At 41.0% G+C, this 26,281-nt stretch overlaps 1 long non-coding RNA gene and 1 pseudogene across 1 annotated transcript in view; both read left to right on the top strand.

Annotated features, from left to right (window-relative positions):
• The window catches only part of LOC108529576 (uncharacterized), an 85,379-nt gene extending 79,188 nt beyond the window's left edge, over nt 1-6,191 (top strand). Inside the window, exons 3-5 of the long non-coding RNA XR_001885578.1 lie at nt 2,859-2,947; nt 5,767-5,855; nt 5,978-6,191. This is a non-coding gene — a long non-coding RNA (uncharacterized LOC108529576). The remainder of the gene's footprint in view (nt 1-2,858; nt 2,948-5,766; nt 5,856-5,977) is intronic.
• Nucleotides 6,192-9,511: 3,320 nt separating this feature from the next.
• On the top strand, nt 9,512-10,174 carry LOC108529441 (dynein light chain Tctex-type 1 pseudogene; annotated as a pseudogene).
• The last annotated feature ends 16,107 nt before the right edge of the window (nt 10,175-26,281 follow it).

Below are 26,281 nucleotides of genomic sequence, written 5' to 3'. Positions count from 1 at the left end.
TATGTCAACCAATGGTGGAAGTGGACATCTTTGTATTGTTCCTGATCTTAGAGGAAAGACTTTTTTTCCTGTTCATTATGATACTAACTGTGGATGTGTCATTTATGACTTTTATTGTTTTGAGGTATGTTGCTTCTATAACCAGTTTTTGTATGGTTTTATCATGAAGGAAAGTTGAATTTTATCAAATGCTTTTTCAGCATCAGTTGAAATGATCATATGGTTTTTGTCCATTCTGTTGATATGACATCACATTGATTTGCATATATTGAACCATTCTTGCATCCTTGGGATAAATCCCACTTAGTCATGATGAGTGACATATTTAATATTTGTTAATTTTGGTTAGCATTTCATTGAGATTTTTTGCACCTATTTTCACCAGGGATACTGGTGTGTAGTTTTGTTTTTGTTGCATCTTTGCCACATTTTGGTATCAGAGTGGTGCTTCACAGATTGAGTTCGGGAGGAGTACCTCCTCTTCAACATCTTAACTCCAATCTATAATATAGTAAACCTGTTCTCCTTATTTCACTTTTTAAAAAAACACCACAGATAAACCATTTTTGTTATTTTACATGGCCAATTGTTACCAATATGATTGCTTGCATTGCAGCCCATTCTTCTGTCACTACTTTTTTTGAGGTGTATCCTTTAGAATTTGTCCTAGAGAAGTTATGCTGGTGGTAAATCCTTTTTGCTTGTCTAAAAAATCGAAGATGTCAGCATCCTCATACTATAAGAATACTGGCATAGGTTCTTCAGGTTGAAGGGAAAGAATACCAGAGGAAAACTTGAATATTCAGGAAGGAATGACATCATTGGAAATAGTAAGTATGTTGGAAATTAGATTCTTATTTTTAATTGACAACTAAATAGTAAAGACCTTTTCTTCTTGCTTTAAAATACACAGTACTCTTTAAAGCAAAAATTATTATTGTCCTATGAGGTTTAAAATGTATGTTCACATTACACACACAATAAATATAGCAAAAAAGATAGTGGTGGATAAGTGGATACGTATTTACAAGATTTCTACATACTATGTAATAGGCCTAAATATCAACTCTAAGTAGATTGTGAAAAGTTAAGGATAGATATTGTAACTCCTAGAGCAACCACTTAAAAGTGCAAAAGGATATTGCTAAATTGTCAATAGATAAATAGAATCAATTTCATAAAAGCTCTCAGAAAATAACCCTGTTGAGTTAATGCCTAGAGAGACTGATATCACAGGACTTAATTTCTCCCTACTTTGTTTTTTCTGTTTGAACACACCTATTGTCATTAAACTAGCTTTAGAATCGTTGTTTTGAGATAGTATAGCAACATAGAACATATAATGGGAGGTGGGGGGAAGGCTATGACAAGGGCGTGACCCAGTGGACAAGAATTTCTCATGTAGGAGGAAGACTGAAATAAACATCTCCATCGTCTTTAATACTCTTTTAATTCACAGAGGTGTAGTGTACCAACACTGAACTACAAGGCAGAAAGACCTGGGTTCTGCGTCAGCCACTTACTGCCTCTGTGACTTTCGTATTGCACTCGGCTTTGAGTTTCCTATCACTACTGTGAAGTTAACTCATGTCTCCCCTGGCACTCTGGATGACTTTCATAATACAGTGATACGATTTAAAATAGCTGACAGTTTATAAAGTACCACCAGGAAGCACTGAGGGGTCATGGAGCAATTTAGAAGTGAACAGCAAGTCCGTAGGCTAGAACTTTATTTTGACTAATTGAATACTGCCATCTGCTGCACAGATCTGGGAAATAGCAGGTATTAGATTTCCAGGAGGAAGGAGATTCCTTCAAAATAACAAAAGTTTGCTTGCTTTATTTCTTGTCCCTTTGACCTCACTTTCCAAGCGAAAAGACACAGAATATAAAAACAAAAAGGTCAAAATAGCCTTGGAGAGGTCACTCTGACTTATACGAAAGGGTAGAGCTCAACTTTACAGGTCAGGTGGGATTTGAATAAGCCTCATGGTGAAAGGAAGGGATGGTATGAGGCGAACTAATAGGATCATAGTTAGCAGCCCTGGGGGAAACACTGGCCTGAAGGCAACCCTGAGTATGCCACTTCCCAGCTGAGTGCCGAGGCGAGGTCCCTGTATGTATAACATTGAGTGAGATAATAATGGTGGCAACCTCTTAGATTGTTGTGAGACTTAGCGAAATGAGTTATGTCTTGTTTTCAGGACAGTACCTGTTAGTACATAACAAATATTAGCTGCTACTGTTGTAACTCAGACTGGGAAGAAATAAAGGAGGTTGACTGAAAATTCACTAGCACCTTTAGAATAAACTCCATATTAGCCCCATTCTCCCAAATAGATTTGAAGCAAGGAAGTGAAAGGAGTCAGGTGATGAGATTTTTCAGCTTCAGCAGAGTGTAAACACAGAATAACAACAACAACAGTTACCTTTCAATGAGACTTTATGCACCAGATGTAGCTCTGTGTGTTACATGTATTAACTCATCTAATCTTGATATCAACTCAATGAGGTGGGAACTTTTAATATTCCCATTGTATAGATGAGGAAACAGGCACAGAGAGGGGCTAAGTGTATTCAAGGTCATGTGGCCAACGAATGACAAAACTAGTGTGATGATTAATTGCTAAGGCTAAGAGATGCCCAGGTGGCCGGTTGGATGTTACTTGTAAGCTCTTTCTGGAAGAGATTAGCATTTGAACCCAGTAGACTGAATAAAGATCATCCTCACCAATGTGGGTTGGCATTATCTAATTTCATGAGAGCTTGACTAGAACAAAAAGAAGAAAAGCAAATTTGCTCTCTTCTTGTACTAGGCTATCCACTTTTGCTCAGTCAGTGGTTCCTTTGGTTCTTAGGCTTTTGAACCCAGGCTTAATCACCACTGGCTTTCCTGGGGCTCCAGGCTGCAGATGGCGGATCATGGGACTTCTTGGTTTCTACAATTGTAAGTCAATCTCTTCTCTTTCTGTATATGGGTTCATACATCTAGCATCTATCTGTCTATATTCTGTTGGTTCTGTTTCTCTCGGGAACCCTAACGTGACCGGAATGTAAATGCATGGGATCTTGTCCCACATTTCCACTGCTTAGCTGCCATATGAACCATCGAAAACCAAACCTATGTTCTTTAGAGGATGGCGGAGGTGAGGAGCTATAACTGTATTATTACAGTTCTTTGCATGTTAAGCTCTATGCCAAATTTGTACAGAATCTGGCAACACACAGTGTAGCAGTGAGGATGACCAGAGGTCACTCTTGTCGCCATCTTGGCTTTGGTGAGTTTTGGCCAGCTTCTTTACTGGAACCTGTTTTCTCAGCAAGGTCGTTATGACCTGTATCTTGTACTGACTTCCTATCTTATCCTGTGACTTAGAATGCCTTAACCGTATCTGTCTGGGAATGCAGCCTAGCAGGTCTCAGCCTTATTTTACCCAGCTCCTATTTAAGACGGAGTTGCTCTGGTTTAAATGCCTCTGACGAAGCTGTTTGCCTCAATGTTGTTTGTTTGCCTCAGTGTTGCTTGTTTGCCTCAAAACTGTGTGTACTGAAGCCACTCCCAATTTGGGTTTCTAGAGTTAGCAAATAAAAATACAGATGCTTGACCAGGCACAGTGGCTCATGCCTATAATCCCAGCACTTCGTGAGGCCAAGGCGGGTAGATCAAGAGATCAGGAGTTTGAGACCAGCCTGACCAACATGGTGAAACCCCGTCTCTACTAAAATTACAAAAATTAGCCAGACCTGGTGGTATGTGCCTATAATCCCAGCTACTCAGGAGGCTGAAGCAGGATAATTGCTTGAACCCAGGAGGCAGAGGCTGCAGTGAGCAGAGGTCGTGCCACTGCCCTCCAGCCTGGGCAACAGAGTGAGACTCCATCTCAAAAAAAAAAAAGTACAGATGCTCAGGTAAGTCTGAACTTCAGATAAAGAATGAAGTTTTTCTTTGATAGACCATGTCCCATGCAATATTTAGAATGTACTTATTTAGAACATACTAAAAAAAGTATTGATCTGAAATTCAGATTTAACTGAACATCTTGTATTTATCTGGCAGCCCTACCTTGACTATCTCCAGCAGGTGTGGTATGTTGCTAAAATTACCAGATGTGTTTCCTACTGAACACAGTCACATGCCTTGCTTCTCAAGCCTGACAATGAGCTGGGGCCCACAGAGTAAGTTCAGGCCAGAATGTCTCAGTTGCTTGAGAGAGTCCCAAATTAAAGTGAGTTGTGGGGAATATTCTAAACTTTTCAGAGTCAGTCCAGTGTGGTGATAGAAAGTAAGACTTAAGTGAGTTTAGTTCAAAGTATGCTAAGGCTTGGGAAAAGTAGCTTGCCCTCCCTGATGCAAGCATGGGGATGAGCGCATTACAGATGTCTTCCACGGCTTCAACCCTTCACCACCACCTGGAGATTTCCCTTATCCTGCCTTTGTTCTATTCTTACTTGATTTAGTCTCACTTTGAGAAGCACATTAGTTAAGTTATTTTCTAGGGAGCTCAGATATGCCCTCTGGCCAAGATTGACAGACAGTCCCGGAAGCCGTTCTAGCACCAGGCAGCTTAGTGTTAAGAACGGTAGGTTTTAGGAATAGGAGGGCATAGTGGCAGCATAAACTGTCAGAGGCAAGGTGGACACATGTAGAAATAGGCAACAAGGACAGAATCACAACCAGGAGGACTCACCTGTAGGAATCTATAGTGATAGTTAATACACCACCCAGTTGCTAGGGGCAAGGTCGATTGACGGCCACCAAAAAGTTCCAATAGATTCATGAAAACTGAGACTGACATCAGCCTTCCCAGTGAAAAGCCATGATTCTTAAGTTCCAGAACTGAGCCATTGATTCAACAGAGGCCTGAATCTCCTTGAGGAAAGACTCTGCAATAGGACAGGAAGTATATTCACTAATTTCTCAGTCCTTCCTCATAAGAAGTTACAGCCTTTTATCAACATATCTGTACACTGGGGGAAGGGAAATATCCATATCTTTCAAGGGCAGTTGGATATAGGGTCTAAGAGGATGCTAAAACCATGAGGGCTAACATGCCTTCATGCTTCTTTCTTAGATTGGATGAGGTAAATAGAGGCCAGGTGGCAAACAGAGTCCTGGCCTAAATCACAGGGCGTCAGTATGTTCGTGGACTCACCTGTGTTGATTTTCCTGACCCCTGAGTGGATTGATCAGGATGGATATACTTAGTAACTGGCAGAACACTCACACTAAGTCCTTGAACTGTGGAGTACACCTATGTAATCGGAATAGCTAAGTGGAACCCTCTGAGGTTATCCAACCTCCAGCCAAGACAGTAAATATACAGCAATATATTATGTAGGCTGGAATGGCAAGGAGTGCCACTGGAGTGCTGCGCTCAAAGATTTTAAGGAGATAGGGTTGCTGCTCCCCATTACATCTCCATTTCATTTGCCAGTTTGGCTCCTGAAAAAAACCAGATGGCTCACGATTGATATAACTACTGTCAACTCCATCAAGTGGTAGCCTAATTATAACTATTATTATATTGTGGTTTCATAATTATCATAGATAATTATGACATAGCTTCTGCTACTTAGTATGTGGTCATTGATTTGGTGAATGTATTCTTTTCAATCCCATCAGAAGAGAGGATCAAAAGCTTTTGCATCCACCTGGGATAGACAGTGGTACACAATCAGGGTCTTGTCCCAGAAAATTGTACTCTCTCTAATGCTTTCTCCAGCAATATAGTTTAATGGCTGTTCTATCATCTGGATATTACACAGACTACTATGCTGATCCATTATATTGATGAAATCATGAAGATCTGACCTAAAAAGGAGAAAACAGAGACGACAGTGGGAGCCTTAATAAGGTATATGTGCACCAGTTGGTAGAAGGAATCCCTACAGAATTTCAGCAGCCAGCCAAATTTGTGAGGTTTTAGGGGAACAGTGGTTATTGCATCTTACATATACTTCCTATTGTAAATTAAAGGAACTATGAAGCCCTTCTGATTTGGAAAGATCATATCTCATGCTTGGGAATATTGCTGTCATCCACTAACTGAGTTGACTCTGAAGGCTGCCAGTTTTGCAGGGCCAGGAACAAGAAAGCAATCTGCAACAGATTAAGGTACAGCTCCAAGTAGCTCTGCCACACGACTGGAAAATCTCATGGTGCTAGAGCAGGATCAGCATGCATGACCTGTTGGTCAGCTGCCCGTTTTTGTAAATAAAGAACTATTCGGTTCTCTAAGAAGTTTTCCTGTCTTTGTTCTAGGGCAATGGCTCTCAAATTTCAGCGTGTGTATGCATATGTATGTTTGTATTCCTCCTATTCAGAGGGCCTACAAATGCATGAATGGGGAGAGATGGGAAAGCCTTTTTTTTTTTTTTAAACAATAGAATAACCCCTAATATAAAAGGAATGGAGTTCAAAATCAGCAGTGGATGCTGGGGATTAAAGTTTGAGATAGTTACACAGTCTCAACGTGTCCTCTGTAAAATAGTAGCTTTAAAGTGGATCAACATAACAGACACCACCTAAACAAATCATGAGCCCACCTGGTACCCTTATCGTGGTTTCTAAATGTCATTCCCAACTAAAAGGAAGCCTGTAATCTTGGAGAAGAGGCCAATTTCAGGATGAAGACAGGGACAAGATGAGCCTGGGGCCACTTGTCCAGAAGGTAATGAAGTGTTCAAAGAACGACAGCAATGTATCAAAAGCACATATAGGCCATGTTGAGGAAGGTCCCACTGGACAAGTATCTGAACATTTTAAAGGCAAAATAAATGATGCCAGTAATGAATAACAGTCATCTCTTGGTTTCTGTGGGGTATTGGTTCTATGACTCCCCATGGATGCCTAAGTCCCCCAGTAGGCCCTCTGTATCCTTGGGTTCCACATCTGTGGACTCAACCGACCACAGATCAAGTTCCCATGGATATAGAGGACATACTGGGTACATGTTAAAAAACAAACAAACAAAAAAAACACATGAATCCATGCATCCCTCTCTATATAAATGAGTAATTATATAAATGGGGAGAAGTAAAAGCTTTTTTTAAAAAAAACAATAGAATAACACCTAAATATGGAAGAAAAGATGGAGTTCAAAAATGAGCATTGGATGCTGTGGACAGAAGTTTGAGATAGTTAGTCTCAAAGTGCCCCTTACAAATTGCCTATTGATTACAAATGGGAAAATAGTAACTTTAAAATGGAGAAACCTAACACATCACCTAAACAAACGATCAAAGCTAACACTAGCAATTTTGGAACAAATGAATGTCGTGAGCCTTCCGATCAGAGGCACCAAGAAGGACACGCCATCACTTCTGGTGGAATCCTGCCATGCATAACCTGAATCAAATCATGAAGAAAACTCAGACAAACCCGAGTGTCTTTTTTTTTTTTTTTTGACTTTGACAGATTTTCTACCAAAAAAAAAAGTGACCTTTACTCTTCAAAATTATCAAAAGGAGAATGAGGAGCTATTCCAGATTAAAGACATGACAACCATACCATGTGATTCTGTACTGGCTCCTGCACTGGGCTGGGGGTAAGGGGAGCTAGAGCAGACATTGAGACAATTGATGGACATTTGATTAAAAACTAAGAATTAGATAATATTAGTATTAACTTCCCTGGGTTTCCTAACTGTACTGTGGTTATATGAGAGAACATTCCTATTCTTCAGTAAAATGTTTTGATGTTTTAAGTTTAATCTCAAGTGGTTTAGAAAAAATGTGTGTGTCCCCGTTTGTGTTTCTATGTGAATATGAATATACATTTACACAGAAACAAAAGGGGAAAGGTAAACAATTGGTGAAACCGGGCAAAAGCTATATAGCATTTATTATACTATTGATGTAATGTTTCTGTAGCTCTAATACCATACCAAAATTAAAAGCTTGGAAAAGACTACAAAAGAAGAAAGAAGAGACTACGGGAATGCAAGATGACAATGCAGTGGTCCGGTGGGTCACAGTAAAGAGCCAAGACTTTACTAAGTGGAGCCAGTAATGGGTTGTAGGTTGGGGATATTTTGGAGAGATGACTTTAGCCATCGTGTACAGGAGGAGGAAGATCGGAGACCTGAGAAACAGTTTAAAACAGTAGCAGCACCAACAACAAACTTATGAAAAAGCCCAGGGACTGAATGATGGAATTTAACCCACATAAGCATCAGCACTTCTCACTGTGAATCCTGATCGTGTCCCTTTATTCCTGAAAAGCTGAAGTAAGGAAATGTACTCAGTAAACCTTGACTAATCCATATCCATCTGTTTATGGACATCAGGAGAGTACTGGTGTGGCTTGCTCAGTGCTATGTAGTAAACAAACTTCTAAGGGCCAACAGACTCTCACTCTGTTGCCCAGGCTGGAGCACAGTGGCACAGTCATGGCTCACTGCAGCCTCATCCCCCCAGGCTCAAGGGGTCCTCCTGCCTGAGCCTCCCCAGTAGCTGGGACTAAAGGGCATGTACCACCATGCCCGGCTATTGATTGACTGTTAGAGATGGAGTCTCACAGTGTTGCTCAGGCTGGTCTCTAACTTCTCCTGGGTTTAAGCCATCCTCCTGTCTTGTCCTTCCAAAGTGCTGGGATTACAGGTGTGAGCCACTGTACCCTGCCGGTAGTCAAATATTAACCCTATTTCTGGATGACCAGACCGAGGCATAGTTCATTTACCAAGCTTTCATTAGGAATTGAGTTCTTGACCACCTGGAACATTTTCCCTGGGCCTTTGTGGGTATTTATCCTAGAGGATACGCTGCTTCTGGTGGATTTGTGGTTTAGGAAAGAACTCAACTGGAACCAGGTCTCCTGGGGCCATAAGGCCCTGCTCTGCTTAGCATCCCCTAGCCAGGCTGGATTCTCAACTCTTCGTAAATCTTAGTCATCTTTCTCTGCTACTCTCATTTCCAAAGTGGAGATAAATAATAGCACCCACTGGCCCAGCGCCATGGCTCATGCCTGTAATCCCAGCACTTTGGGAGGCCGAGGCGGGCGGATCACCTGAGGTCAAGAGTTCGAGACCTGCCTGGCCAACATGGTGAAACCCCGTTTCTGCTAAAAATACAAAAGTTAGCCAGGCGTGGTGGCAGACGCCTGTAATCCCAGCTACTCAGGAGCCTGAGGCAGGAGAATCGCTTGAACCCGGGAGGCGGAGGTTGCAGTGAGCCAAGATGGCGCAATTGTACTCCAGCCTGGGGGACAAGAGCGAGACTTCCTCGCCAAAAGAAAAAAAAAAAAGCAGCACCCACTGCAGAGGTTTGCTCTAAGGATGAATTGAGATGAATAAATGTAACACAAGTGAAAAAAAAGGAGTTGGGGGTGGGTGGGGCCGCAGGGTCCCGAAGCTGGGTGTGGGTGGGGCGTGCCCCCCGTGCCCGCCCGTGCCCGCCCGTGCCCGCCCGTGCCCGCCCGGCTACGGGGAGAGGCGTGGCAGATGTGGGGCGGGGCCTGAGTGTGCCTGAGTCGCACTACTCCAGGAGGCGGAGGCTATTTCCTGGAGGAAAGATGGGCGATTATGAGGCTGCAGAGGAGACTGCCTTTATTGTTGAAGTGAGCAACATTGTAAAAGAGGCTATAGAAAGGATAATTGGGGCTGGGCGCGGTGGCTCTCACCTGTAATCCCAGCACGTTGGGAGGCCAAGGCAGGCAGATCACAAGGGGAGGAGTTGGAGACTAGCCTGGCCAAAATGGTGAAACTCCGTCTCTACTAAAAATACAAAAATTAGCCGGGCGTGGTGGCGGGCGCTTGTAGTCCTAGCTACTCATAGGGAGGCTGAGGCAGGAGAATCGCTTGAACCTGGGAGGCGGAGGTTGCAGTGAGCTGAGATTGCGCCATTGCACTCCAGCCTCGGTGACAGAGCAAGACTCTGTCTCAAAAAAAAAAAAAAAAAAAAAAAAAAAAAAAATCACCATTGGTGGTAATGTTTGTCAACACAGCAAAGTGAACCAGTGGACCACAAACGTGGAACAAATTTTAAGCCAACTCACCAAGCTGGGAAAACAACTTAAATACATTGTGACCTGTGTAATTATGCAAAAGAATGGAGCTGGATCACGCAGGGCAAGTTCCTGCTTCTGGGACAGCTCTGCTACACTGGGAGCTACACTGTGCGATGGGAGAGTAAGACCACGTACTGCACTGTCGGTGCCTTCGGACTGTCCGCTTGACCTGCCAGTCCATCCTATAACCTTTCTGCTTTTGTCTCTAGTTAATCTTCTAACCACCAGCCATGAATTCAATGAACTCCTTTCTCATTCTCTTTAAGTGCGTTTTGTGGCACTCTCAAAAACCAAATGACTGCACTGTGATGTGAACCGCACCGAAGTCCGATGAGTATCCCCCCGTAGGTCAACTGCAGCCTGCGTTGCCACTTGTCTTAATATGACAACTTATGTCTAACTCTGAATATTTCTTTTCAAAGGTGCTAAAATCTGAAATCTGCTAGTGTGAAACTTGCTCTACTCTCTGAAATGATTCAAATACACTAATTTTCCATACCCTATACTTTTTTTATTCGAATCTTTAAAAAATGAGTTGATTACTTTCAGGTTCTTCCACAAAAGCTGTTTTCAAAAACTGTTAAACACTTGTCCAGAGCTTTCCAGTACCTAAGATAGATTTAACTTCATGGAAGTCTGTGTGGAAATGACATTGACTTCGCTAGGCTGGTAAAGACATGTTTTACAACCTGATAAGTTTTGCCGAAAGATCTGAGCACTCCATTTCCAAAGGTGCCTTCCTTTGCTGTTTGAAGAGTCTGAAACCACATATGTTAGCCATGAAAGAGGAGACCATTTTCCCCAAGAGATGATATAAGGTGGTTTGCATGTCATTGTCCTCAAAACATACTGATATTGGTTTTTCAAATACATGCATTATGTGTGCTCTGTTTAGAAAAGGGTGGTGAATATGAAGAGAACCACTCACGACATATTCTCATGGTTTTCCAGTAGCCTCATCATGCAAGAAAGACAGATTATACCTCTGTGGTATGAACACTCTCATTAAAAGGGTCAGGATTACATGTGTTCTTGGTTTGTTCAATAATAAAAAAATACTCGGTTATACAGTGAATGGATAACTGGTTTCATAGCACAAACTAAGATCTCCAACTCCCAGTTTTTAATACTAAAGTAACCAATGTAGAGGTGTTAAGAGCATATGTGAACTCCAGAAATAGGCTGCCTGAATTTGAAGATTGGCACCATCTCCTAACCAGGTATGTGCTCTTACGTGAAACATTCATCCCCTCTCTGCTTCAGTCTCCTTGTGTGTCTAGTAGGTATGAGTATCTACTTCAGTGATTTGATGGGAAGAGTAAATAAGTAAATTTATATTAGAGCTGTTCCTAGACCATAGTAAGTGTACAATGTATGTTTGCTGTTAGCAGTAGAATTATTAGTAATGTATTTTATAACACTGAGTAATGATATTCTTTGAAAATTATTATTAGCACCTGTGTTAGTCAACTGTGGCTCAGAAGCTCAGGTTTAACTGTACAAACATCCAGTGAAGTCCCATAATATCTGCTGCTATAGTAAATTATTTGTCCTATATTAAATAACTGAGAGAAATCCGTAGCAAATTTCCTTCTGAACTGTGTATTGAAAGGGAAAAAGGAGGGTAATGAGAGAATTTTCAATACATTTTCATTTGCCTTCCTTCAGTAGACATTAACATTCTGCCCAGGTCCCCTTGGATCCCTTTTACTCTGTACATCCTCCCAACATGCATGCATTTTCTTCCCATGGCTCACATTTACCTCTCTTCTTCCTACGATTGTCCTTGGGCTACTGGATCTGCCTTTGTTGCCCATACCACAAAACACACAAAGAGCTACAGGTGCTTTAGTTCAAGCCCCTTGCAGCAGGACTAAGGCACCTCAGATTCCAGGCTTCGAATTTGGATGAGCTCTAAAACGCTCTGTGGAAATTCTCACCCCTGAGGGATCAGGCTGTTGTCACACTCCAGAGGACTCTGACATCACACCCTTTCCTGACTTCTGCCCCTGCCTTGTTCTCCTTTCCCAGTTTTGTTTGGGAGCACATCTTTAATAAACAACTTACACATCCTCATCACAGGCTCTGATTCTGGAAACCCAAACCAAGATCTTCCTAAGCTCATTCTCCCCTGGGTGCTCAGCAGATGTGGATTCTCATACCTAATGCCCTCTCCCCTCCTCTTGGACGTGGTAAGGAGTAGCAGGTAGAAAGGCAACAGAGCCCTGGATTTCTGTGCAGTTCCCAACTGCCAACATTGTTAAGTCCACATCTCATATTCCCTGTGCTTGTAAGTGACAGTTTAATATCAATTTTATTTTTCAAGGAATAACTGTTTACAAGAGGGGGAAACCTTCCTGGTCAAAAAATGTATAGTTGATCTCAGGGCAAGAAACTCTTCTTTCAGGCACTTAATAGGATACTTACAGAGGCTTCCTGAGAGAGCCATGCTCTGGGAACCAAGAGACCTAAGGTCCAGACCTGATTCTATCAAGGCCTCATGGTATGAGCTAGAGGCCCATGGAATATAAATGACTAATATCCATATCTGCAAAGTGAGGGTACTTGGACCTGTACACTTTCAAGAATTCAGAGAATAGACTCTCTTCCCAGAAAAAAACATCCATTGTGCACAAACATTTTGCATTCAATTTCAAGGGTTTCTAAATAGATCCCACTGAAGTCCATCACTGGATCCTTTACTAGATTATTTCTAATTATCTTAATAGTGCTCACATTCTATATTTCTGTTTTCTTGAGTCTATAACAGAGACCCATGTAATCAAGGACAGACTGAGAATGCTTAAGTATAAATTCTTCTGAAGCATGAGGATCCGAACTGTTTTTAATTTTGTGTCTTTGTGGAGCAAAGATGCTATTTACTGCCAAGAAGAAAATATGTGTTTTAAAAATCTCCCACGTGCTAGGAGAAAACATCTGGGAACAGCATACATCTTAGGTCCTTGGTGGGGAACATGTCATCTTTCTAGTAGAATGGAGTTGGAGTCTCACAAGAAAAGATTCCAATGCCAGCTCTATCACTTAGCAGATTTGATGATGAGCAAGAATAATAACTCAGATTCAAAGTAATTTTACTGTTAAAATGAAAAACCCTTATGCCCTCCTTATAGGGCTGTATTGCTAATAAAGTTAAATGAGACAATGCTCATACATTCTTTGGCACATTGTTCTCCTTCTCTGTTTTTGCTCTACTTTCTGTTCCTCTTCCTGTCTTAAAGGGTGGTATTCCCTGAATTCTTTCATCTTTGACTCAATCTTATCTATACTTTCCTTCAGTTTTAACTTCAAGGGTAGCTGATGACTTCCAAGTGTTTACCTTCAACCTTGTCCTGTCCCTCCACATTCCGCAGTCATATAATCAGATGGGATGTTTTCTCATGGAATGGGTTTCTTTGCTTTGGCCTATTCACTAGACAGACCTGTTTTGGTAATGGGACTGCTCTTCCTTTCAGAGGTTTCCCTGACCGTACTTCCTCCCATCAGCAGGAAGGACATATAATCCAGATAATTCAGATTATCTCTTCCCATCCACTCAGTGATCTTCCAGGGGGCAGATATATGAGCCCAGTGGGGGGTGTTCAAGTTCCTTCCCAAGGGTTGATGTGGTTACTGAAAGCCAAGTCTCTTCAGCTGTGATGATGATTGATCAGAAAATAAAGCGTGTCAATTGTTATCACCGCCATAAAGAGTGAGCCCAAGGGTGCTAAAAAAGGAAATTCAAGCTGAGAGAATGAAAGAAAAATTCTGATTGTGGTTGAGTCCTAGCATCCAGCTGTGCCAGGTATAACCATGAGCCATTTCAAAACCAGGTCAAACAAGCTTACATAATTTATATAATGAATTTACAGAAATTAGTTTATGTAATTAAGAATCTGTTGTGTTATCTGAACTCAAGCCAAACAGTTCTCCTTGTGTTCTTGTTCCAGTTGGAGGCTCTAATGTTCACTTAGTCATTCCAACAGAAGACCTGGAGTCATCCTTAACTCTTCCTCCTTCTCCTCTTCTGTCATGCCTACACCCATTATATCCAGCAGTCCTACTGTTCTTTAGTATTTCTCAAATCATCTCACTGTTCTCCACCTGAGCTCCCACCATCCTAATTCGTACACCCTCCTCTGGGTTACCATTAGATCTTACAAGTCTTTGTGTCTCTGATCTTGTTCCTCTCATGTACTGTGGTGTGAGATCAAAGAGAATGAATTTATATAAAACACATCTGGCCATGGCATTTATTCTGTTTAAACATTTTCTGAGATCCTATTTCCCCAGAATAACATCCAACCTCTTCACGTGGTACATAAAACATTTCATGTGGCCTGGTGTGGTGGCTCACGCCTGTAATCCCAGCACTTTGGGAGGCCAAGGCAGGTGGATCGCCTGAGGTCAGGAGTTTGAGACCATCCTGGCCAACATGGTGAAACCGCGTCTCTGCTAAAAATACAAAAACCAGCTGGGCGTGGTGGTGGGCACCTGTAATCCCAGCTAGTTGGGAGGCTGAGACAGGAGAATCAGTTGAACCCAGAAGGCAGAGACTGCAGTGAGCTGAGATTATGCCATTGCACTGCAGCCTGGGCAACAAGAGCGAAACTCCATCTCAAAAAAAAAAAAAAGTTTCATGTAATCTTTAGCTGCTCTCTGCTTCCCACATGACCATCTGGAAACAGCACCCTTTGTAGTCATTACCCCTTGGTGATACACTGTCACCCACATTTGGTACCTTTGCTCATCACTTTGGGAGAGCAGTGTAGCCTGTTGCTATTTAAAAATGAGGCTTTAGAATCATACTGACCTGAGTTCAAATCCTCATTCTGATGTGTACCTCCTACTGCTTGGGCAAGCTACTTAACTTTACAGTCTTATTGTTACATTTGAAAAATAGGGATGCTGATAGTAGCAGTTTCATTGAGCACAGTGTCATCAGTTAAGATTGCATGAAAAGCACTGAAGACAGTATCAGAAGGCAGCAAGGTCTGGTAGATGTTGGACATTTTTTGTTGTTTGTATTTCCTTTGCCTAGAATGCTGTTATTGCTGACTTTGTCCCACTATTCGTTTTGCTGGCTCACTGCTGCACAACCTCTGACTCGGCTCACATATCATCTCTTCCAAAGGCATCCTCGGGTTAGGGAGTCTGCATCTGTTACCCTAGGCTTATCGCCCTCATTGCTCTTAGCATATGTATCAGACTTACCTTCTCATCTGTTCTGAGTTCCTTGAGGGCCATGTCATCATCTTTGCATCTTCACTTCCTAACAATTTTTGGATTGAATTGAATAGAAATGTTATCTTCCTCTTCAACCTCCAGTGGGGAGCAGGAGAGAACTAAGCAGCAACCATGTTAATTTCCTTGGATTCTTTTGCATGCTGTTGTTCATTCATTTTTCTCAACACACGTAATTTAAAGTCATTCTACCTGTCCGCTTTTATCCTGTTAGTCTCTGACAGGTGAGATATTAGGAGAGACAGGATGTGTGAATACAAATAAGTAGAAACAATTTGACAAATGTTCTCTTTTCCTTCCAAGAAAAGCAGCTCTTTTCCTGTTTTTCTCTGGCCTTGGAATGATGGATTGTGAAAATCGAATCAACACCTCCTTTTATTACAGCACATTAGCTAGGCCCAGCGGAAGATTTATAGCTTTCTGTAAAAACAACAACAACAAAAAAAGAGTCTAGGGGAATGTTAAATACTCGGTTTTTACCATCCTTTCTGCTTTTCACTCCCACCCCAATCCTATGGGAATAGATGGTCAACACATGGTGCTTAGGTAGTTACAAAGTCTGGGAATTACTGAGTCAGAACTAGATGCCCAGGAGAAAAGGCTGGTTGGCTTAGTTTGTTTCATGAGTCAGACTTCCAAAAGTGGCTTGGTTCTTATTCTGTCTTTTAAATATGGGGTCTCATTATATTGCCCAGGCTGGTCTCAAACTCCTGGGCTCAAGTGATTCTTTCACCTCAACCTCATGAGCAGCTGGAATTACAAGTGTGAGCCACTGCACCTGGCTGCTTAGTTTATATGAAAAAGCAGTGAGTTTGGAAATGGTTGAATCCATTTGTCCTTTTTATAGGTAGAGAAACCAGGACTCAAGAAGTTTAACATTCACTAGCTGGGTGATCCTGGGGAGATTATTTTCCTTAAGTGCTATTGAAAGGAGAAAATCATATAAGGTCTATGTGACACCTATCAGAGTGCTGGCACGCAGGAGCACCTTACACTTTTTTTGTGTACACCTAGTAACATGTCACTGCCAGTTCCCCTTTTCGGTTGTATTTCCCCTAAGGGAGACATCCTGTTACTCTTACCCACATTCCTCACATTTTTACTTGGAGAAGGGACTTTCTGTTCCACTATCCAGAAGTATATGAGGAGCACTTCCAGCTATCTTCCTTATGAACTTTGCTTTGGCTCAGAGGAGGAGTAGAGGGGTCCCGTCCTATTAGGGTAATGAGCTGAGCCTGTGTGGCTCCTCACCATAGTGATCATTCTTTTCTGGGTTCCCCCAACCCACAGGATGTGTGTTGTCCCCTACTGCCTTTTGTGGGGCACTGACAGGGCCCAGCTGATCCTGTAAAGAAGACTGTGATGTCCTGCAGGGTCAGTGACTGGGTGACAGGTATCTATAGCATGTGAAATCTCAAGAGGCTTATTATAACCACATGTATCAACTGTGTTCTCCAATCTAGTTGCCAGAAATGAAGTTAAGGTATTTAACTCCATCTGACTTCTGTGTTATTCCTTGGTTGATTTCCTAAGTTGGGAGTAGATAGAAAAGTTGAAGGTGCTAGGCCCATTGCTCATGCCTGTAATCCCAGCACCTGGGGAGACTGAGGTGGCAGGATCACTGGAGCCCAGGAAGTCCAGACCAGCGTAGAAAACATAGTGTTGACTCCATCTACACACACACACACACGTGCATACAAATTGGCCAGGCATGGTTGTGCATATCTGTAGTTCCAGGTACTCAAAAGGCTGAGGTGGGAGGATTGCTTGAGCCCAGGAAGTCGAGGCTGTAGTAAGCCATGATCGCACCACTGCATTCTAGCCTGAGTAACAGAACATGAGTTAAAACGTGAAAGTTGAAGGCTAATGTATTAGTCCATTCTCATGCTACTATGAAGAAATACCAGAGACTGGGTAATTTATGAAGGAAAGAAGTTTAGTTGACACACAGTTCTGCAGGGCTAGAGAGGCCTCTGGAAACTTACAATCATGGCAGAAGGGGATGCAAACACGTCCTTCTTCACGTGGCAGCAGGGGATGCAAACACATCCTCCTTCACATGGCAGCAGCAAGGAGAAGTACAGAGAGAAGGGGGGTGGAAAACCCCTTATAAAACCATCAGATCTCGTGAGAACTCACTATCATGAGTACAGCATGGAAGTAATCGCTCCCGTGATTCAGTTACCTCCCACTGGTTCCCCTCTTTTGTTTTTTTCTTTTGATATGGAGTCTTGCTCTGCCACCCAGGCTGGAGTGCAGTGGCGCGATCTCAGCTCACTGCAAGCTCTGCCTCCTGGGTTCACGCCATTCTCCTGCCTCAGCCTCCCGAGTAGCTGCACCTTATGACTCATGAGGATTATGGGAACTACAATTCAAGATGAGATTTGGGTGGGGACACAGTCAAACCATATCAGCTAATGTTAATATCTTGTAAGATCTTGATCCACTGGCCAGATGTGTTGAGAGACAAATTCTGGTGGCTGGGAACACAACTAATAAGGAGCCAGATCAAGGCTTTGGGCCTTGCCAGGGCCCAAAACATCAAATATTAGTACAAGAGCAGTTGGTGGATCATGGAAGCATCTTGCTCCATTGCTCTTGATGAACAACTGTTTCTACTTAGGCTGATTGGGACTTAGGAAGCAGGGCCCTGGGATACTCTAGCACTGACCTGAACTGACTTGGGCATGTATAATTGTTCCCTTGGCAAAGGGCGGCTCAGGCAAAGATAATGGGAAAAGTGTGTTTGAGCTTTGGTTAAGGCTCCATTGCAAAGAGGCAAATCTTTCCAGTGTGGCTGACTTGACCTTGGTGGGTGTTCCTATTTTTCTTGTTTCTTAGCCAAATCTGCGGGCCAGGACTTTAATCTGGAAAGACAGCTGTATTTCTTGTGGGGCTCAAGGCATTCCTGTAGGCTTCTTGCAAGTCATGTGAAGTTAGCCTCAGACCACCTGCCTCAAATTCGGTTACTACTTTTGCTGTTGACAACAGCATCCAGAGCCAAGTTAGACAGCTAAGAAAATATGCAAATGAAATGCAAGTACTCTGTTTAGATCTTAATTTGAACAATACATTTTGAGACAATTAGGGATATTTGAATATAGATAGGGTGTTAGACAATACCAAAGAGTATCTTTTTTAAAAATATATCTTTTTTAAAGGGCTGGCTACTGAATTGTGTAGGAATGACATGTTTGCCATTAATTTTAAGGAAGTATTGCTTTGGGTATCAAATCTCTAAATCAATGTGAAATATTAGGAAGCCCACTAGGACCGTGCATATAAACTATATTTTGTTGGGTATAATAGTATCAATAATAGTAACAGGAATAGTATCAACAATACAATCAGTTAAATGGAATTCAGGATGGTGTAATGATTTATTTTATTAATAGTCCCAAGGGGGAAAAATCTTACATATAATCACTACAATGTGAAAAGCATTTGGAAAAAAATTCAGCCATTCCCAAAAAGTAATTATTAGATTGTAGATGTTAAAGTTTATTATAAAGTTCAATAATTGAGAATGTAATACAGGAGAAGAAAAGAACTGTATAGAATAGTATGTTCACATGCAGACCTATGTGCATATGGGAATATAGTAGACTTTAATATCTAGCAAGTTATATGTTTCTAATCAGACTCCTCCACCCAAAGCAATAAGCCTAGATTAGAGTGAAATACCAAAAGTAATCTGGTACTTACTAGTACTAACACTAGATTTGATATTAGTAGTACTATTTTTATTTTTTATTTTTTTTAGAGATGGGTCTCGGTATACTGCCCAAGTTGGTCTCAAACCCCTGGGCTCAAGCAATCCTACCTTCTCAGCCATTTCAATAACTAGTACTATTGAATATTGTTCTGAATGTACCAGTCAAAGCAGTTAAATAGAAGAAAATAATAGGTATAAGAAGAAAGAACTTGGTATGTTATTTGCAATAATTATTTCTAAATATGTATACTAATTTTCTATGAATTATTGTGGTATCTACTAATACTACATAGATGTGACAAGTTGGAACTTTAATATATAGAAATTAGTAGTATTTTTTAAAACAGATTAAAAACAATGATTAACATATAATGGAAGAAAAGATCATATTTATAAAACTAAGGTAAAACAACTAAACACATAGGAATAAGCCTAAGAAATGTGGGGGACCTATACATAAACCTTTTTTTTCTCCTTTTAGGTTCAGAGGGGGGCAGCTGCTTATGAATGTTTTAGCATCATCCCTTTGGTGGTATTCTCATGGTAGTGAGTGAGTTCTCATGAAACTGGCTGTTTTAAAGGGTGTAGCACCTCCCCCCTCACTCTCTTCCTTCTGCTCTGGCCATGTAAGATGTGCCTTTCTTCCCTTTTGCCTTCTGCCATGTATGAAAGTTTCCTGAGACCTCCTCAGAAGCAGAGGCCAGCATCATGCTTCCCATGCAGCCTGTAGAACCGTAAGCCAATTAAGCCTTTTTTCTTTAGAAATTACCCAGTTTCGGGTATTTCTTTATGGCAGTGTGAGAATGGACTAATACAGGCATATACTCGATGATGATTTTGCTGGGTGAAATAGTAGTTCTAAGTTCTTTGAGAAATCTCCAACTGCTTTCCACAGTGGCTGAACTAATTTACTTTCCCACCAGAAGTATATAAGCATTCCCTTTTCTCCGCAATCTTCCCAGCATCTGTAATTTTCTGACTTTAATAATAGACATTCTGACTGGCATGGGATATGACACCTCGTTGTAGTTTTGATTTGCATTTCTCTAATGATTAGTGACGTTCAGCATGTTTCATGTTTGGCTATGCATATGTCTTCTTTTGAGAAATGTTGTCTTGAGAAATGTCTGTTCCTGTCCTTTACCCATTTTAACAAGGGTGCTTGTTTTTTGCTTGCTGATTTAAGATTCATATAGATTCTGGATATTAGAACTTTGTCAGGTGCATAGTTTGCACATATTTTCTCCCATTCTGGAGGTTGTCTGTTTACTCTGTTGATAGTTTCTTTTGCTGTGTAGAAGTTATTTAACTGGGTCCTACTTATCTATAAATATTTTTTATTGCAATTGCTTTTGAAGATTTTGTCCTGAAATCTTTGCCAAGATCTATGTCCTGAATGGCATTTTCTAGGTTTTCTTCTAAGGTTTTCACAGTTTTAGGTCTTATATTTAAGTCTTCAATCCATCTTAAATTGAGTTTTGTGTGTGGTGAAAGGAAGGGGTCCAGTTTCAATCTTCTGCATATGGCTAGCCTGTTATCCCAGCACTATTTATTAAGGAGTCCTTTCCCTATTTCTCATTTTTGTCAATTTTGTCAAAGACCAGATGGTTGTAGGTGTGTGGCTTTATTTCTGGGTTTCCTAACTTATTCCATTGGTCTATGTGTCTGTTTTTGTATCAGTACCACGTTGTTTTGGTTACTGTAGCCTTGTATAGTTTGAAGTCCAGTAGTATGGTGCCTCTGGCTTTGTTCTTTTGGCTTAGGATTCCTCAGGCTATTCAGTCTCCTTTTTAGTTCCGTATGAATTTTAGAATCTTTTTTTTTCTAATTCTGTGAAAAATGACATTGCTGGTCTGAGAGAAATAGCACTGAATCTGTAAGTTGCTTTGGGTTATAATGCCATTTTAACAATGTTGAGTCTTCCTATCCATGAGCATGGAATGTTTTTACATTTGTTTGTGTCATCTCTGATTTCTTTTATTTCTTTTCTTTTCTTTTTTTTTTTTTCAGATGGAGTCTTGCTCTGCTGCCCAGGCTGGAGTACAGTGGCACAATCTTGGCTCACTGCCTCCCAGGTTCAAGCATTTCTCCCACCTCAGCCTCCTGAGAAGCTGGGATTACAGATGCCCACCACGCTGCCTGGCTAATTTTTGTATTTTTAGTAGAGACAGGGTTTCACCATGTTGGCCAGGCTGGTCTCGAACTCCTGACCTAGGTGATCCGCCCACCTCGGCCTCCCAAAGTGCTGGGATTACAGGCATGAGCCACCATGCCAGCTGTCATCTCTGATTTTTTTAAGCAGTGTTTTGAAATCCTTTTTGCAGAGATGTTTCACCTCTCTGGTTAGCTATGTTCCTAGGTATCTTACTCTTTTTTTTCTTTTTTTTTTGGTTTTTGTGAATGGGATTTGCATTCTAGATTTTGCCCTGAGCTTGGATGTTACTGGTGTATAATTTTTGTACAGTAATTTGACATTCTGAAACTTCACTGCAGTTGTTTATCAGTTCTAGTAGCCTTTGGACAGAGACTATGGGGTTTTCTAGTTAGGAACATATTGTCTGCAAAGAGGTAGTTTGACTTCCTCTCTTTCTATTTGAATAATATTGAGACTTCCTACATATGCAAACACGTGATATGCCTCTGTTGTCTATCATTTTTTTCACCATGTCAAAAATGGAAATACATCTTTATATATCGTAAACATATTATAATCTCAAGTAATGCCCGTCATTCAAAAAATATACTTTAAATGTTACTTAACTAGTATTTATCTGGAGAAATAAACATTTCGGAAGAGCCCAAGGGAATGGCAAAAAGAGAAGGGAAGTGGTGAAGGGTAGAAGAAAAGAGCTAATACAGCGGAGTCTGAGACTGATCTTTAGAAAGGTCTGCTTGAAGGTTGGCCCCAGGCTAGTAAACAGTTACTCACACTGATAGGAAGTTTCCTCTCAATAAGAATGGCTCACTGTGCCCATTGTGTGCAGACAATGTGGTCTGCGCTGAATGGATGCCAGGCAGAGGGTGTCAACAAAACCAGGCCCCAATAAAACTGTTTTTTTTTTTTTATGAGCTCTAATAAAAACCTCTAATGAGCTTCCCAGATAGGTACTTACTTTGTCACAACTCCTTGCAGTAGGAATTAAGTATGCCCTGTGTGACTCCACAATTAGAAGATTCCTGGGGGCTTGCACCTGGTTTCCTCTGGACTTGTCTGTATGTACCCTCCCCTTTTGCTCACTGTATTTTGTATCCCTTCACTGTGATAAATCTTAGCTACAAGTATGACTATATGATGGGTCCTGAGAGCTCTTGCAGTGGGTTATGAAAACTCGGGGTGGTCTTGGCGGGACCCCTGACACAGATAGAGACTTGAAGGAGATGCTTGGAAAGACAGATGACAACGCAGGAAGAAACACTGATTTGGAAAGGCTAGAGAAAGGAAGGTTTTAAGAAAACTAGAATGATTCATTTTCAAATGCTTCTGAGCAACACTAAAATTAAAATGCGAGTGTTAAAGTAGTTTACTAAAAGCTAAATAAGACAACCTGGCCAGAAGCCTATATGACAAACATTGCCAAATTGAGGCAAGGGGATGCATATTGTCTGATTGTTTCTCTCTTTTTTTTTTTTTTTTTTTTTTGAGACGGAGTCTCGCTCTGCTGCTTGGGCTGGAGTGCAGTGGCGCGATCTCGGCTCACTGCAAGCTCCCCCTCCTGGGTTCACGCCATTCTCCTGCCTCAGCCCTTCGAGTAGCTGGGACTACAGGCGCCCGCCACCACGCCCGGCTAATTTTTTGTACTTTTAGTAGAGACGGGGTTTTACCGTGTTAGCCAGGATGGTCTTGATCTCCTGACCTTGTGATCTGCCCGCCTCAGCCTCCCAAAGTGCTGGGATTACAGGCGTGAGCCACCGCACCCGGCCTGATCGTTCGTCTTCAAGTCTAGATTGTAGACTAAAGGTTAACAGAGAAACTTCACATATGTGCACTGTTGTGGATCGAATTGTGTTCCCTCAAGTCTAAAGCCCTTAAAGTTATAAATGTAACTGTATATAGAAATAGGATCTCTGCGGATATAATTAGGTGGTCATATTGGATTACAGTGGACTCTAAATCCAATATGGTTGGTATCCTTAGAAGAGAGACATTTGAATACAAAGACACAGTGGGGAAAGGCAAAGCAAGATGATGGAATAGAAAGCCCCACTGATTGTCCCCCCAACAAGAAGACCAAGTTAACACCTATCTACACAGAAAAAAAACACCTTTATAGGGACTAATAATCATGTGAGCACACACAGCACCTGGTTTTAACTTCATCTAGCTGAAAGAGGCACTAAGCCCTGAATTGCCAACACCACCCCTCCCTCACCCGTTGGCAGCAGCAGGCACAGCTGCATGATGCAGAGGGCATCTCTGGGTGCTGAGGGAGGGAGAACACAGTAATTGTGAGGCCTTGAACTCAATGCTGTCCTGTTAGAGCAGAAAGGAAATCCCGACCAAATTTAGCTGATGTCCACCCAGAGAGGGAGCATTTATTATTATTTATTTTTGTAGTGCTAAGTTTTTATTCCCTTTTCTTTGTTTGTGTATCTGCTATAGTTTTTTGCTTTGTGTTTACTTAGGACTGAAATAAAACTTCTCATAAGTATAACAGACTATTTTACACTGATAACATAAATTCTGTTGCATACAGAAACATTAGACTTGTACCTGTCCCCCACACAATTTTCACTTATTTCACTATTTACATTTTTTATATTATATATTTCTTAAAGACTTGTAGCTGTTATTATTTCTGACTGTTTTGACTTTTTAAAAATTATACTTTAAGTTCTGGGATACATGTGCAGAATGTGCAGGTTTGTTACATAGGTGTACATGTGCCATGGTAGTTTGCTGCACCCATCAACCTGTCATCTACATTATGTATTTCTCCTAATCCTATCCCTCCCCCTAGCCCCCCACTCCCCAACAGTGTGTGATGTTCCCCTCCCTGCTGTGTCCATGTGTTCTCATCGTTCAACTCCCACTTATGAGTGAGAATAGGCAGTGTTTGGTTTTCTGTTCCTGTATCAGTTTGCTAAGAATGATGGTTTCCAGCGGACATGAACTCATCCTTTTTTATGGCTGCATAGTATTCTATGGCATATATCTGCTACATTTTCTTTATCCAGCCTATCATTGATGGGCATTTGGGTTGGTTCCAAGTCTTTGCTATTGTGAACAGTGCTGCAATAAATATATGTGTGCATGTGTCTTTATAGTAGAATGATTTATAATCCTTTGGGTATATACCCAGTAATGGGATTGCTGGGTCAAAGATCCTTGAGGAATTGCCACACTGTGTTCCACAATAGTTGAACTGATTTACACTCCCAACAACAGTGGGAATGTAAAAGCATTCCTATTTCTCCACATCCTCTCCAGCATCTATTATTTCCTGACTTTGTAATGATTGCCATTCTAACTGACGTGAGATGGCATCTCATTCTGGTTTTTATTTGCATTTCCCTAATGACCAGTGATGATGAGCGTTTTTTCATATGTTCGTTGGCTGCATAAATGTCTTCTTTTGAGAAGTGTCTGTTCACATCCTTTGCCCACTTTTTGATTTTTTTTCTTGTAAATTTGTTTAAGTTCCTTGTAGAATATGGATACCAGCCATTTGTCAGATGGATAGATTGCAAAGATTTTCTCCCATTCTTTAGGTTGCCTGTTCACTCTGATGATAGTTTATTTTGCTGTGCAGAAGTCCTTTAGTTTTATTAGATCCCATTTGTCAATTTTGGCTTTCGTTGCAATTGCTTTTTGTGTTTTAGTCATGAAATTTTTGCCCATACCTACGTCCTGAATGGTATAGCCTAGGTTTTCTTCTAGGGTTTTTATGGTTTTAGGTTTTACATTTAAGTCTTTAATCCATCTTGAGTTAAATTTTTGTATAAGGTGTAAGGAAGGCATCCAGTTTCAGTTTTATGCATATGGCTAGCCAGTTTTCCCAACACCGTTTATTAAATAAGGAATCCTTTCCACATAGCTTGTTTTTGTCAGGTTTGTCAAAGATCAGATGGTTGTAGATGTGTGGTGGTATTTCTGAGGCCTCTATTCTGTTCCATTGGTCTATATATCTGTTTTGCTACCAGTACCATGCTGTTTTGGTTACTGTAGCCTGGTAGTATAGTTTGAAGTCAGGTAGTATAATGACTCCAGCTTTGTTCTTTTAGCTTAGGATTGTCTTAGCTATACAGGCTCTTTTTTTGGTTCCAAATGAAATTTAAAGTAGTTTTTTCTAATTCTGTAAAGAAAGTAAATAGTAACTTGATGGGGATAGCATTGAATCTATAAATTAATTTTAGCAGTATGGCCATTTTCATGATATTGAATCTTCCTATCCGTGAACGTGGAATAGTTTTCCATTTGTGTCCTCTCATTTCCTTGAGCAATGATTTGTCCTTCTCCTTGAAGAGATCTTTCACATCCCTTGTAAATTGTATTCCTAGGTATTTTATTCTCTTTGTAGCAATTGTGAATGGGAGTTCACTCATGATTTGGCTCTCTATTATTGGTGTATAGGAATGCTTGTGATTTTTGCACACTGATTTTGTATCCTGAGACTGTGCTGAAGTTGCTTGTCAGCTTAAGGAGATTTTGGGCTGAGACAATGGGGTTTTCTAAATATACAATCATGTCATCTGCAAACAGAAACAATTTGACTTCCTCTCTTCTTATTTGAATACCCTTTATTTGTTTCTCTTGCCTGATTGCCCTGGTCAGAACTTGCAATACTGTATTGAATAGGAGTGGTGAGAGAGGGCATACTTGTCTTGTGCTGGTTTTCAAAGGAAATGCTTCCAGCTTTTGCCCACTCAGTATGATATTGGCTTCGAGTTTGTCATAAATAGCTCTTATTATTTTTAGATATGTTCCATCAGTACCTAGTTTATTGAGAGTTTTTAGCATGAAGGTGTGTTGAATTTTATTGAAGGCCTTTTCTGCATCTATTGAGACAATCATGTGGTTTTTGTCATTGGTTCTGTTTATGTGATGCATTACGATGATTGATTTGCATATGTTGAACTAGCCTTGCATCCCAGGAATGAAGCCCACTTGATCATGGTGGCTAAGCTTTTTGATGTGCTGCTGGATTTGGTTTGCCGGTATTTTATTGAGGATTTTGTTCATCAGGGATATTGCCTGAAATTTTCTTTTTTTGTTGTGTCTCTGCCATGTTTTGGTATCAGGATAATGCCTCATAAAATGAGTTAGGGAGGAGTCCCTCTTTTTGTATTGTTTGAAATAGTTTCAGAAGGAATGATACCAG

The sequence above is a fragment of the Rhinopithecus bieti genome, unplaced genomic scaffold, assembly GCF_001698545.2.
Source record: "Rhinopithecus bieti isolate Rb0 unplaced genomic scaffold, ASM169854v2 scaffold_865, whole genome shotgun sequence".
NCBI classification, from domain to species: domain Eukaryota; kingdom Metazoa; phylum Chordata; class Mammalia; order Primates; family Cercopithecidae; genus Rhinopithecus; species Rhinopithecus bieti.
This window is presented reverse-complemented; position numbering and strand designations above follow the sequence as displayed.